This window comes from Spermophilus citellus, assembly GCF_964194105.1.
Source record: "Spermophilus citellus genome assembly, chromosome: 2".
In the NCBI taxonomy this organism is placed as follows: Eukaryota; Metazoa; Chordata; class Mammalia; order Rodentia; family Sciuridae; genus Spermophilus; species Spermophilus citellus.
In genome coordinates, this window is record NC_138183.1 from 9091004 (window position 1) to 9104270 (window position 13267).

General features: G+C 51.8%; 1 protein-coding gene across 4 annotated transcripts in view; it reads right to left on the reverse strand.

Moving 5' to 3' along the window:
• Positions 1–13267, reverse strand: part of MVB12B (multivesicular body subunit 12B) — a 178240-nt gene that overhangs the window by 110186 nt on the left and 54787 nt on the right. The gene's annotated exons all lie outside the window — the stretch shown is intronic.

Sequence of the window (13267 nt, forward strand, 5' to 3'; positions counted from 1 at the left end):
TTCTAAGGGAAAAGAGCCACTTTATTGTAATGGACCAAGAAGGGCTGGGGTCAGTCAGCACATTGGGGTGCTCATTACCACTTACTCGGGGTGTAGGGTGCAGAAAAGCCCAATGGGGTGTGGAATGCATCTGGGCACCCTGCGGGGTGACTGGCAGCCTCCTGCCTGGGCGAGGCCAGCAGGCATGTTATTCAGGGGATTCTGCTGGGGACTGAGGGGGCACAGGTCAGTTACACTTGCTTCCATACTGTGTCTTCTTGGAACAGCCTTGAAAGTGGAATTCAAGGTCAGAAACGCATCGTGATTGAAAAAAGAAACCAGACTCCGTGCCCCCTTCCTAGTCTCACTGGAAGCCATGTCCTCTCCTGCAGGGAATGCTCAAGGGTGAGGCCTGGATGTGCAGGCAAGGTGGGACAGGGCGGGGCTGGCCTGGGTCCTTGCATGGTGTCCTTGCTGGGTGAACAAGAGGCTGCAGGAGGCCGGATGGAGGAGCAGGAGGCCTGAAGGAGCCTCTCCCTTCTTCCTTCCTCTCCAGGCTGCCCCATCACTAGATGGCCAGGGCTTGGTCTGCGCTCTCACCCAGCTGCCAATGTCACCACATCACATAGCTGGTGAGAGCGATTAGCCTTGCACCCCATGGTCAGCATCACAAAGGGGGCATCCAGAAAGCCCGGGGAGCAGAGCCAAATGTGGGACACACAAGAGGGGATTGGAAGCAGTTGCCTTCTGAATGCTCTTTGTTGTGTCTGAGGTTTACACGGGGATCCAGTCCTTGATCTGACACGTTCCTGACAATGCTAACAAGCTGCTGAAAGCGGCTCCTTTCCTTACACAAGCCGGCCCCCAGCCCATCCCTGCCCACTGAGCGGGGCCTACCCCGCAGTCCACAGCCCCCATCGTTGTAGGCCAGGGTGGGCCAGACAAGCCTGGAGCCTGCCCCAGCCGCCTGGGAGGCTGCCTCGGAGGAGCTAGAAGGCAGCTGGCAGCAGAAAAATGCTTGGTTTTCAAACTAAACAAGTGTAAATTAGCAACACACGGAAGGGAAAAGACTGGTCCGGATGCTAAGTGTGCAAGTCTCTTTGACCTGAAAGCAGAAGGAGGACTGGCGTGGGGATAATGCTCCAAGTGTGTGTGTAGCCATCCTCCAGCCCCACAGGGAGCCACACCCTGGGACAAGACGGGGCCTAGAGGGCATCTTCCTGGATGGCCCGCACCGGATTCCAGGGAAGCACCACACGCAGCAGCTCCCCACTGCAGCAAGGTGTTCCCAGACCTTCTTCCAGATCTAGTCACCAATGGAGCTATCAACCCAGTCCCTTTCCCCAAGTCAGGCAGACCAGCTACAAGATCAACGCCACAGTGTGAGGAGAGGCGCCCTTGACTGACCCAAGGCAGCATCGGAACCCAGTGTGCCCACCCCTAGGGCACCACACAGAAACCTTCAAACCCCACTGTCAGGCAGCAGAGCTCAGGAAGGGAAGGCTCTGGGGGGCTGGAGTACAAGGTAGAGGACCAAAGGCCCTACAGGGAACAGGCAGACCTCACCTGAGCCCAAAGGCTTCATCTGTCCAGGACTAGAAGCTTCCCCAAGACACTGCTTGCCATTTCACCCATGGACCAAGCACAGTGCCTGACATAAGTGGTTCAATCAAAACCCCCCAGAGGAGGGAATGAGCAGCCGACCACCTGGGCAGAGCCCAGAGTGTGCAGCCACGTGCCTGCTGGCTCCCCTAGGTAAGGCAGCAAGCACACTTTTAAATGAAGCTTCCAGGACTGAACCCCTGAGCTGCATGGGCATCTGGGTCCTCTCTGCCTCAGGGGCTCACCCTCCAGCCACTTCCCAAGTGACCATCCATGAGGCAGAGACCCATGCTAACACTGAGGTCACTTTTCCTCTGGCTAACCTCCCTGTTTCCTGCCTTGTTCCCTAAACATTTGCTCTGTCCAAGGCTGCTGAGGACCACAGTGCCTGCAGAGCCTTGCACGGGGCTCACATTAACCCTTGCACACACACACACACACACACACACATGCTTGTGAGAAGCTCCCATTTTTCTAGCTTTTTCACTAGGGTGCAGGAACCTGTGAGGAGGAGAGGCAGGTGGGCTGATAACCAGGCGGGGCAGATCTCTCTTCCCTGCCAACATCCCTACAATGACCAGTAGCCAAAGCAGGAGCCTGCCAAAACCAAGAGCCAGAGGGGAGCACACCAGCAGGGCCGGAACTGTGGAATGCGCCAGTGGGGGCCTCACAGAGGAGGGGACTATTACAAGGGCCCACGTGGCTGATGCTCAAGGAGGTGGCCTCCAACCCGAAGCCCAGGCCCAGACACCACAAGCGTGAGGGTGGGAAGCAGGTCTGAATTTAGGACCCCAGTAGGTAGACCAGACCAAAGCAGCAAGATCCCAGTCCCCGCCCCATTTCTGCAGAAGGAGTGCCAGTGAGGCTCAGGACTGCAGAACCCCAGCCCAGCGGGGAAGCAGGTGGGGGAGGAAGTGCAGCTCTAGACTAAAAACAGGGGGTTGGCTGCACACTGGACGGTGCCCCCTCACCATGCCTGGGGCTCACTGACCTCCTTCCCACTTCCCAGTGTCTCTCCTAAATGCCGGACATTGGAAGCCTGGTTACTGAGAGGCTGAGCGTGCCGGAGGTGGACCAGCATGGACTCTGGGGGCGTCCCCTACAAAGGTGCCCCACCATGCAGCCCACCAGCTCCAACCCACCAGCCAGCGCCTTGCCGCTAAATGTCAACTGACCACCTGGCTATGGGGGGAAGGTTCAAACATGAACAAAAATAAAAAAGAGAACTGGAATCTATCACAGATGACAGGAGGAAACCAGAAAGCTAGGGATGACCACAGGACAGTGGAATCCTTGGGAACAGTGGATACACAGCATCCAACAAACAAGAAGACCACCCTGTAAAGACTTCTGAAAGAGGAGCCCTGGGAGAACGATATAAAGAGATGAGAAATTTAAAAAGTAAAATAACTAAAATTAAAAACTTTTAAAACTACTGAAAGAGAAAGTTAAGGAAATTTTCCAGAAGGCAAACATGAGGAGCGAGATGAGGGGAAAGAACCAAGAAGGTTCTTGGGGAGCCAGCCAAGTTCAGAGAGAAGTCAAGGGAAGAGCGCGAACCTGGCCCTGAGAGGTCCTGAGTGGTCCAGCCAGAGAAGAGGGAGCCCCACCCCAGAGCAAAGCAGCAAATCACCCCGAAACCACCTACACACCCGCAGAGGGAGTGAGCAGGCGCCCTACAGCAGAGGTGGATTCATCATGCTTCAGCCATAGGTGCAGCTAAAAGAAAAGATGTCCTCCAAGTTCTGAGGAATGCTGGGGTTCCACACCTGAGCCACTGTCAGGTGGCTGACAGGAGGCTCAGTAGAGACCCATGCAGATGTGCATGCCCTTGGAAAGGTCGCCTCCAGGGGCTCTCTTAGGAAGCTGCCAGGGACGGCAGAACCTGGGACTCAAAGGACAGGGAGGAAACCACCAACTCCAGGAAATGGGGCCCACAGGGCAGCAGTGAGGACGGTGGCACACCCAGCCACAGGGGATTTCCTGTGGAAGAGAAGTCAGGGCCGCCACCTCTGGGGGAGGGGGTATGGATCAAAGGCCCGGTAAACTGCATTTAAGCAGCTAGAAGAAATAGAGACAGGCAGGGGACAAAGGTGTTGGTGCTTTTAGAAAAGAGAAAACAACAGGCATAAAGTGACTGAAGGAATATCACTCACTTCAGTGGCACCAACGGTTTGCACCATCAGCGTTAAACAGGGAGCCTTACCTCCGCCAAACTCCGAGCCGCTGCCGAATGGGGGCTGTAAGAGGAGAAAGGCCTAGGGTAGGCTGAGTGAGAAGCGCAGCACAGTCGAGCTGCTGGGGACATGCAGATAAGGTGGCGGAGCAGGAACGCTGCGGAGAGCTGAAAGTCACTGCCCCGGGAGGGAAGCGGCAAGAGGCCTGGGTGGGCATTATCTTTTCTCATAAGCCTTTTGGTGCTCTTTAATTTTCCAACTGTGTGTGCACATGCCACTTTGTAAATTTTTAACTTTACGGGTCTGAGAGCTGGGGAAATGACGTGGAAGATGGTAAGGAACACAATTCCTTATAGACAAACAGCCAGGGTCACCACCATCAGGGACAGTCCCACCATATCAACGGGCTCACTCCTAGTTCCCAGGCAGGTAACCACGTCCAGAGCAGCTCCTACAGCAGGGTCCAGCCTTCCCCACGGCCAGAGTCCACCACAGATAACCTTCCGATGGCCCAGGAGAGGCGGCAGCACCAGCCTGTACAGGACTTTCAGGACAGGGCTTGGCCTCTGTCACACAGCTCAGGCCTCCCATGTCCTTTCCTGGCTTAAGGACAGAGGTCACATTCTATCAGTTACAGAAGAAGATGTGCCTGACACCCCAACAAGCCTCTGATGTGGGACTGGCTGCCTCTGAGACACTGCACTTGTGGGAGCCCTGGGGAAGGTGTGACATCCTGCTGGGGGCAGGGCTCAGGCTCTCCTAAATGCTGGCCAGCACCTCAAAGCCAGTCACCTGCATCTTCACAGATTCCTCCCCACAACCCATGACATGCACTCTATCTCCCCAGTTTACAGAGGAGAAAATGACAAACTTACTCAAAGTCGTTCAATGGGGCCCTGCCTTTGGTAAATGCCTTTAGGACAGTTGACCAGCCACATGTGGCCTCTAGAACATACCAGAAGGACCTGCCCATACAGAAAGAGCCACAGAGGGGCACCAGGTACCACCATGGTGAGAGGAAGCTGGGAGCCCAGTGCATCAGCTCGACTGCCCAGACACGCGGCTCTTGAGGGCACTTTTGGGAACATGTATGTTTCGAGAATTCTGCTTTGACAACAGTAGCATATGAGAAGACTGTGAGCTAAGGTTTGAACGTCCCCTCCAGAACTCACACTGAAATATAACTGCAACTGTATGAAGCGGTGGCCTTTAAGAGGTGACGAGGCCACAGGAGTTGTCCTGACAGTGGGATGAGGCTGGCCTCGTGCATGCTCTCCTGTGCATTCTTGCCATGTGACATTTTCTGCCACATTAAGACACAGGGAGAGAAGGCCTTTGCCAGAGGTGGCAAAAACTAGAGTAAAGCACATACACTAATTTTTACACCACAAGGCTTACTTGTTTTGTGACCTCCGTCCCAGCCCGCAGCCCTGGTGGTTTTAAAAGGCCTCCCTCACACATCCAGGAAGGGCCAGGGTTTTAATCAAGTTCTTTAGGTTGCAAGACACAGAAGCACTCAAGATTACCTAATTCAGGGAGAAAGCATAGGACATGTACCCAGAAGCCAGGAGTAACGAGGCCACCAGCCTTGGAAAGAGAAAGCACCTTTGTCCATGGGGGCCAACACGTGGCCCCTCGGGCTCGGCTTTCCTGCTCTCCCTGATCAGCCCCCCTCGGCCTCCGTGTCAGCCTCCCACCGCGTTTCTGCTCACTCCAGCACTGCTGATCCTCTCAGATCATCAGCGCCGTGAGTCGTGCCGATACCACCTGATTTTAGCAGATGAGAAGCTGAGGAGCAGGAGTGTCAGTCCCACCGTGGGGTGTCCCCATGGTGGACCTTGGCCTCAGGACGATATGTACGTGTGGACCTGAGTCCAAGACCTGCTACGCGGGGAAACTGCTTATCAAAAAGTATACAAGAGAATACACTTAAACAGCTCCCACGGGGCAAGGAAAAGACACGCGCTCAGGCAGCACCAGGCTGAGGCCGCCGACAGTCCTCGGCAGCTCTGCCCGGGACACATCAGCGTTTGGTCTGGGTAGTTATGAAACCAAGGGAGAACAACACGATTCTTTGTCAAACTGTTAAGGACACTTTGAAGGGGGGGGGACACCAGTGCTGAGGGGCGCAGCAGTCACTCCTGGGGTGAGCATCAAGAGGTCCCTTCGAGTCATATGAGGTGCCGTTTATCACAGGCCTTAGAATCATATAGTCCAGGCCCAAGAATCCTACTTCTGGGAGAGCCTGAGGACACGGTCAGTTTTGTGCCCACGAGTGCACCATTCACCTGCCCTTCACTGCAGGTGTGCTGAGCTCAGGGTACCCCAGGCTACTCCGGTGCTACAGAGCGCTGAAGGAAAGGGGCCAGTCACGGACCCAAGAGCCACATTCCAGATGGGGGAAGGTACACAGTAACCACAGAAGCAAACCAATCTTGGGGCCTAATTGCCTTGTGTATAAAATGCAACAGGATGATGGGGGCGGCAGCTGGTGAGAGAGGGATGGAACCCCCTATGTCAGGTGGGCTGGGGGTGTGCTCTGCACAGGGGGGTGGGCTGGCACTGGATGGAAAGAAAGAAACCTGCAAGATCTGTGGGGCAGGGAACAGCTACTGCACAACCCTGAGGGGGACACCAAGTTGATGGGCTAGGGGACAGAAAGTGGGCTCCCTGAACAGAGCCCAGTAATGGGAAGTATGTCACCTCTGCCCACTGGGCTCTGTTTATAAAGGCAGAGGTGAGAGAGGATAAACTGCTGTGAGACCAGACTCACAATGAAGACTCAGGAGCCACGTAAGCAACATGAGGGGCGCAGAACTGAGACCACAGCTCAGGGGTAAAAGTAAGCCACAAAGTGGTTCATACAGAACAATTCCAATTCATTGTTTTAAAAACTGTATAGAAAAGGATCTAGACTAGTATGAAGCAAAGTGCTAGCTAGCTGCTGTTTGGCTCTGTGCAGTGGAGATTATGGATATGTTTTTTAAATGTTCTTTAATTTGTATATTTCTCATTTTTTTGGTTAATGAGCATATACAGCTTTTATAATGAGAAAAATCTCAATTGTAAAGACTTTACTTGTCTAATCTGACAAACCTAAATTTGAGAGATCTATTGTAAATCAATCAGCTGCCCTGCTAAGCCACCCAAAGAGGAGCCGGGCAGTCAGTCATTAAGCACCCAGAAGGCTCTGGGCATCCAGCTCCTGCTCTGGTAACAGCACCTGACTCTGGAGAGAGACTCTCCAAAGCCACATTCACCACCCATTTCCTCAACCTCTTCACACCCTGTGTTTAAAGAGAGCCCACCCACAATTCAAAGGTACACCAGGCAGACAGTGAGCAGCCGGGGGCAGGAAACTCTGCAGACATTCTGGGGAAAATATCTGGCTGACAGGATGCACAAGAAGGAAGTTCAGAGGCCTCTGGACATACTGGGTCATCCACTGTGGAGCCACCCGGGGCCCAGGCAGACCATGCAGCAGCTTAAACTCTTCCGCAGAGCAGTCCGGCACGGCAGGATGGCAGGAGCCTAGCTGTCCATCCTGCCAGTCCCTAGCAGGAATCAGGCTGCCCCAGACTGTCTGCAACCTTCCAGTAAAGTGGAACCAGCTGGTGAACTTGGTGACCAGTCCAGGAGCTGTTCGGTGCTTTTCAATTCTGATTTGATTTACATCATTTTATTATTTTGTATTCTGAAAAGAGAGTGCGAGTCTGCCAGACCTTTGGCCAAAATGTCTAATACTGGAGAGCAAAAGAGATGGCATGCAAGTTTCCTCCGTGAGACTGGTCTCCGGCGTCTCTGGGTCCTTCTCTCAGCAGATACCACCCGCCCCTCTCCTGGCTGCCTCGCACACAGCCCGCTCACCTCTGGCTCTTTCCTCAGATGGACCTGCCCTGGCCTTGTGGCCACGTCCTGCCGCCTGAGCGCCTGTACCCTTAGTGCGTCATTCATGTGGACCTGGTCTCATCACTCGGGGCCCGACTGAAAGACCCTGCCACTGCGGAGCCTCCCTGGAGACACCAGCAGGAAGAGCTTGCAGTCTTGGGGTCAGGTGGACTCGAGTTCAAGCCCAGCCACATTCATACGGGGTTTCCCAAAATCACCCTGTGACTCTAAGCAGCCTCGAAAAGCAGAAAACAGTAGTGACAGCCACCCCATGCAAGTATTTGTGAGGATTAAATGAGAGAAAACGCCAAAAGCACTCAAGCACAAGGAGAATCCACTTCAGACCCACGGTGAGAGCTCTCAACACAAAGACTCAGAGTAAGAGATGTTGGCACATCAGACCCCCGAAACTCTGCTGGGGGCCTTGGAACATGGGGTGGTCACCTCAGAAAGCAGCCTTGCAGTTCCTCAAAATGTTAAACACAGTTACCACAGGATCCAGCAATCCCGCCCGCAGGTTCAGACCCACCAGAAACAAAAGCCTGTGTCTGACCACAGCCTGTGCCCGCGCTCACGACAGGTAGCAGAAACAAATGCCCAGCGCCTGACGAATGACACGGGGCCACCCGTTAACACACTGCAACGTGGATGACCTTGAAAACACCATGCTGATCAAATAAGACAGTCATGGAAGTCCACAGGCTGCATGATTTTGTTCATATGAAATGTCCAGAAAGGGAAAGTCCACAGCGAGAGACGGTAGATTGGTGGCTGCCAGGGGCTAGAGGGAAGCTGGGGGGGACTTTAGGGAGGACAACTGCTCTGTAATCAGACAGTGGTAATGGCTGTTCAGTTCATGAATATACTAAAAACCACTGAACTGTACACTTAAGAGAATGAATCTTATGATATGTGAACTGTATCTCAATAAAGCTGCTATTGTTTTTAATGCACTCAGCACAAGGCCTGGCACCTGGCAGACATGTTAAAAATGTTGTTATTTATCATTATCTCCGGTCCTCAGAAAAACCTGTTGTAGTCAGTGGCTATTCTTCTGAATACCAAGACAGATCCCCCGCTTACGGCACACAGTCAGATCCGTGCCGAACAAACCGCTAAAGAATGCACAACACAAACGGTGCCCAGAGACTGACACTGGTCACATCAGCATCTCGGGAGGCAGGACTTTCTTCACTCCACCTGTTGCCCAGATGCCTGGGCCACTGCAGGCACTAACAGATGGCTCCTGAGACGGGCAGGGCAAAGAAAGCAGAGGACAGTGGTCACAAGTCCTGGCTGTGCACCTCCTGATGGGGAAGGTGGTCACACAGGGTGGTCAGCTCCTGGGACTGAGAGGCCCACAAGAGGGGAGGTGGGAGATACACCAGGCAGGACAGCTGAGTCCCCTCCCTGTGCCAGCTCACAGGAAGGAGGTCTGGGCCAGAAGTGCCCCTGCTCGCCACACCAGATGGCCAGGTTGGGACATGGCCTGGGCCTGCAGAGACCTGTGGGAAGCAGTCGCAGCGGCCCAGAGGATGCTGCGTGGCTGGTGGATATTTAGGTGATGACCCCCCTCTCAGCAGTGTGACATGGTCTTTCCCAGAACCTCTCTAGATGACAGCGGCTAAATACTCAAGCATAGCATTCAGACACCTGGCAGTCATTGATCACAGAACAAAAACCCAAACAGAACCTCTCTTCAGGTCAACAAATCTTGGTGGATTAAAGACTAAATATGAAAAGCAACTTTAACACTTTCAGAAAAAAATGTGTCATAACTTTGTTTATTTAATAGAAAGAATTTTTAAAGAAACAGACACATGTACAAGAATACTGGGGAATTCTACTCCCCTAAATTAAAAACTTTGATACCACAAAGATTCAAAGCACTGAGACGAGCCTCAGACCATCTCCACAATGGATTAACATCCAAATAACAAAATCCAGAACTCCCCCAAAGAAATGAGGAAATAATCCACAAGAATAATACTGTGCCATTACCTAAGAAAACACTCCACCTCTGCACTCCAGGACATGCACACTTAAAATGACCATGAAAAACTGTTCATGGAAAACCCCACAAATGTCCAACAGGAGACCCACTAAGCAGACTTCCTCCTCCACTTAGTGAAGCCCAGACCTGCACCCCACCCTGAAGAGCATATTAGTACAACCGCCAATTCCACTCCTCAACTGCTCCCTAGAGACACTCTTAGCACAGAGAAGGAGGATATTATCTGCAACATTGTTTGTAGTAGTAAATTATTGGAAACAACCCACAACCTCATTAACAGAAGGACGAATAAATAAGTTCATGAAACAGATTTCTACACAGCCTTGAAAATACACAAACCATCAGCAAGGACACATCCCAAGAACAATGCTAAACAAAAAAAGCAAGTTGAAAAATATGTAATCTATAAATTTAGAATCCATATAAAGTTTGAAAACAGGGAAAAATTTACAGGAATGACAAACACCAACTCAGAACAGTATACACTCTGGTAAGGAAGTGGGTGTGGGCAGCAAAATTTCAAAACATCGAATATCAACTTGGTGAAACATCAGTACACGGAAAAGCTGCGAGGTGGTTGCCCAAGCAAGTCTTAAATGATTCTCTACACTTTCCATGTATTTTAATTGTCTCAATTTTTAATCAGATAATAAACCTGAAATAGAAAATATTTTTTCAATATGCTCAAAAATGTGCATAAGGAATAGAGTTATTAAAGACAATCAAGAAATGATTTTTTCAGAATTTTCACATTGAAATGTCTTGTGGCATTTTGGTTTGCTAAGTCTGACCACCCTAACCAGGGGGCAGTGCTCCAGCTTTGTGGAGCGAGCACTGGAGGACTCCGGTGGGGGCCTCACGCCACGGGGAACACGGCACCCCAGTTAGCAGGAGGCAGGAGTGCACATGCAAGACCTAAACGTCATTCATAGAAATGGCACTGCCTGAAGCACGATCTCATGCATTTGAGAGATGCAAGCACAAGGACACATTTCACAGAGGCCGAGGAAGGATCAGGAGGAATAGGCAGAGTCAGGGCAGGGACAGAAGCCAGGGCTGTGGCCGAGAGGGGTGCAGCTTTGGCTTCACTGCTTCATTATTTTAAAATAAGATCTTCGTATGTTCCTTTTTAAATTAGAAATAATAATAATTATTATTATTAACTATATTTATATATTATTTTATATATTATATTGTCATTATACATATATCATATATAATATATATTACATATCATATTATATCATGTATTATTTTTATATATTATATATTTATATAATAATAATAATAATTATTATTATTATTATTTGTAAAAGGAACAAAACAAGTCCAGTAAGTATGTCCAAACCACCCACAGTATGTGTGGAGCAGAGGAAAAGAAAGCTCACATTTTCACTCTTTAGTCTAGATAATTCTCTAGGATTTTGATTTTATGAGATGAGCTTTTCTAATTTCGCAAATATCCTGAGTTATCGTTCTCCTTTTGTTTTAGGCAAGGTCCCCAATCTCTTTCCCCACAGGCCCTGAAGAACTGACGTCACTGTGGGTGACACATGAGCTGAGCAGGGAAGGCAGGGGAAGGCGGAGGAGCTGTGTGGAAGGCTGCTCAAGAGCACCTGGACTCTCGATGGCTGCGGCCCGGGTTCCAAACCCCCCTGGCTAGAATCTGAGATCACGATTCGTCCTCCCTGTACCTCCCCTCCTGGGCCACGAAAGCTGAAGATGCGGTCACTTAAAACATGGGCCTGTGCTGGACCGATGTGATCTGAGGCCTTGCCTGGCTTTGAAGGAGCTGTGTGACCTTGGCAGCTTCTCCAGCGCAAGCCTCAGCTTCTGTCTCTAAATACAGACAACAGATTCTGCCTCACAGTCATAATAACAATTAAAAATTCTGAGTAAAGTGCTTTGCCCAGTACCTAACGTTACAGCGACCACAGCGATGACTTGACCACTGGTGAACACCAATACTGCTGGTGTCCCTGGCGCGGCTTCCCTTCCCCACACAGGCAGAGCCCTCTGCCCACACCTGCAGCCATCAGCAGGGTGCAAGTCAACTCTTCAGGCCACAGATCTTTATTTTTCTTTCAATAAACATTTATGAAGTGCTCACGATATGCCGAGCTCATCAGATGTAAGCAGACGTGCTCAAGGCAAGCTGAACCCGCGTTGTGGGTACCTGGGGAGAGCTGGATGTGGAGGCCAGAGACCTGGCCTGGAGCTCAGCTCGGCCACGCCTACCATGTGACCTCCAGAGGAGCCCCTGGGCCCTCTGTGGCTTTGTTTTATTTGTAAAATAAGATTGTAACTCCACAGGACCCTAATGTGAAATAATGCCATCTGGAAACAAGTAGCACAGTGTCAGTCATTCTAAGAAGGTGCCTCAGGGAGGACGTCTGCAGCCGCGGTGAGAGGACCACAGCCCTGCTGAAGAGGCCATCAGCCAGGATGGGTGTGAGGATCTGGCTGGCGTGGAGGCCAAGGCCAAGAACTATGCTGCAGAAAGCGAAGAAACTCCCTGGGAGGAGCCCCTGGAGGACTCCGGCTGCACTGGTGGAAACAGCTCAGAAGAGGGACGGACGGCAGCGGGTTGGCTCTTTCCGAGAGGCCGGGCCAGGATGGAAAGGAAACAAGACTGAACGCTGACGTCCAGGATCCGCCAGCCCGAGGCAGGGGAACAGGCCTGCCTGGTGCTGAGGAGACGGCTGCATGGGGACCACAGCCCGGCCTGGTGCGGCTGTACCCAAGAGGGAGGAGGGGCACACAGGAGGCTGGGTCAGCGCCTGCACTGTGCACTGTGGGGAAGTCCCCTGCAAGAAGGGGAGATTGGGAGGAGCGAGGCAGAGAGTGGGTGAAATCAAACCTAAGGGCTGTGTGTGAGAGGAGGGAAAGAGGGACAGATAGAAGGACATCTGATGACCTAAGAAAAGACTGCAGTAACACAGCAAGAAAATGCAATGCAGTGAGCAAGTCTAAAACAATAGGAACAACAGAGTGCCACTACTGAGCATGTGTGTGTGTGCGCGCACAGGGGAAACCCAAAGGGTGCCCGTCACAGGTTAGGAGTCGTTTTCCTCTGAGTGGTAGGACTAGGGGTGACTTTACCCTCTTCCTTGTGCTTCTCGTCATCTTGTAAACATTCTACAACAAACATGGATTGGTTCTGTATTCAAGAAATGAGTATATGAGGAAGGAATTGGTTAACAGTGTCCAAAGTTGACACAAAGTCTAAAGAATAAGGATCAGGAAAAGGACAGGAACTAAGGGCAGTGGGGAGAGGAGGAAGGGGAGGACGCGTGTGACAGAGGGGGCTGCAGGGCAGCAGGCGGCAGGCGGCAGGAGGGCAGGGGAGGCAGCAGCAGGTTGCTGAGGGAAGAGTCGAGGGGGGAGAACTCCACTGCCACCAAGGCAGGGTCTCAAGTGGCCCGAGAACTCATGGGGCACTAACCTGGGGAAGGAAGAGGGCCACCAGAAGGGGCTGTCCTTTCTCACTTTCATCCTGGGAACTGAGGCTCCATGCAGGGACCACTGTCACCACTCGGTTCCAAGTACCTAGCCCAGGACCTTCATGTGGGACCTTAGTAGGTAACTGCTAACACAGGACACAAGC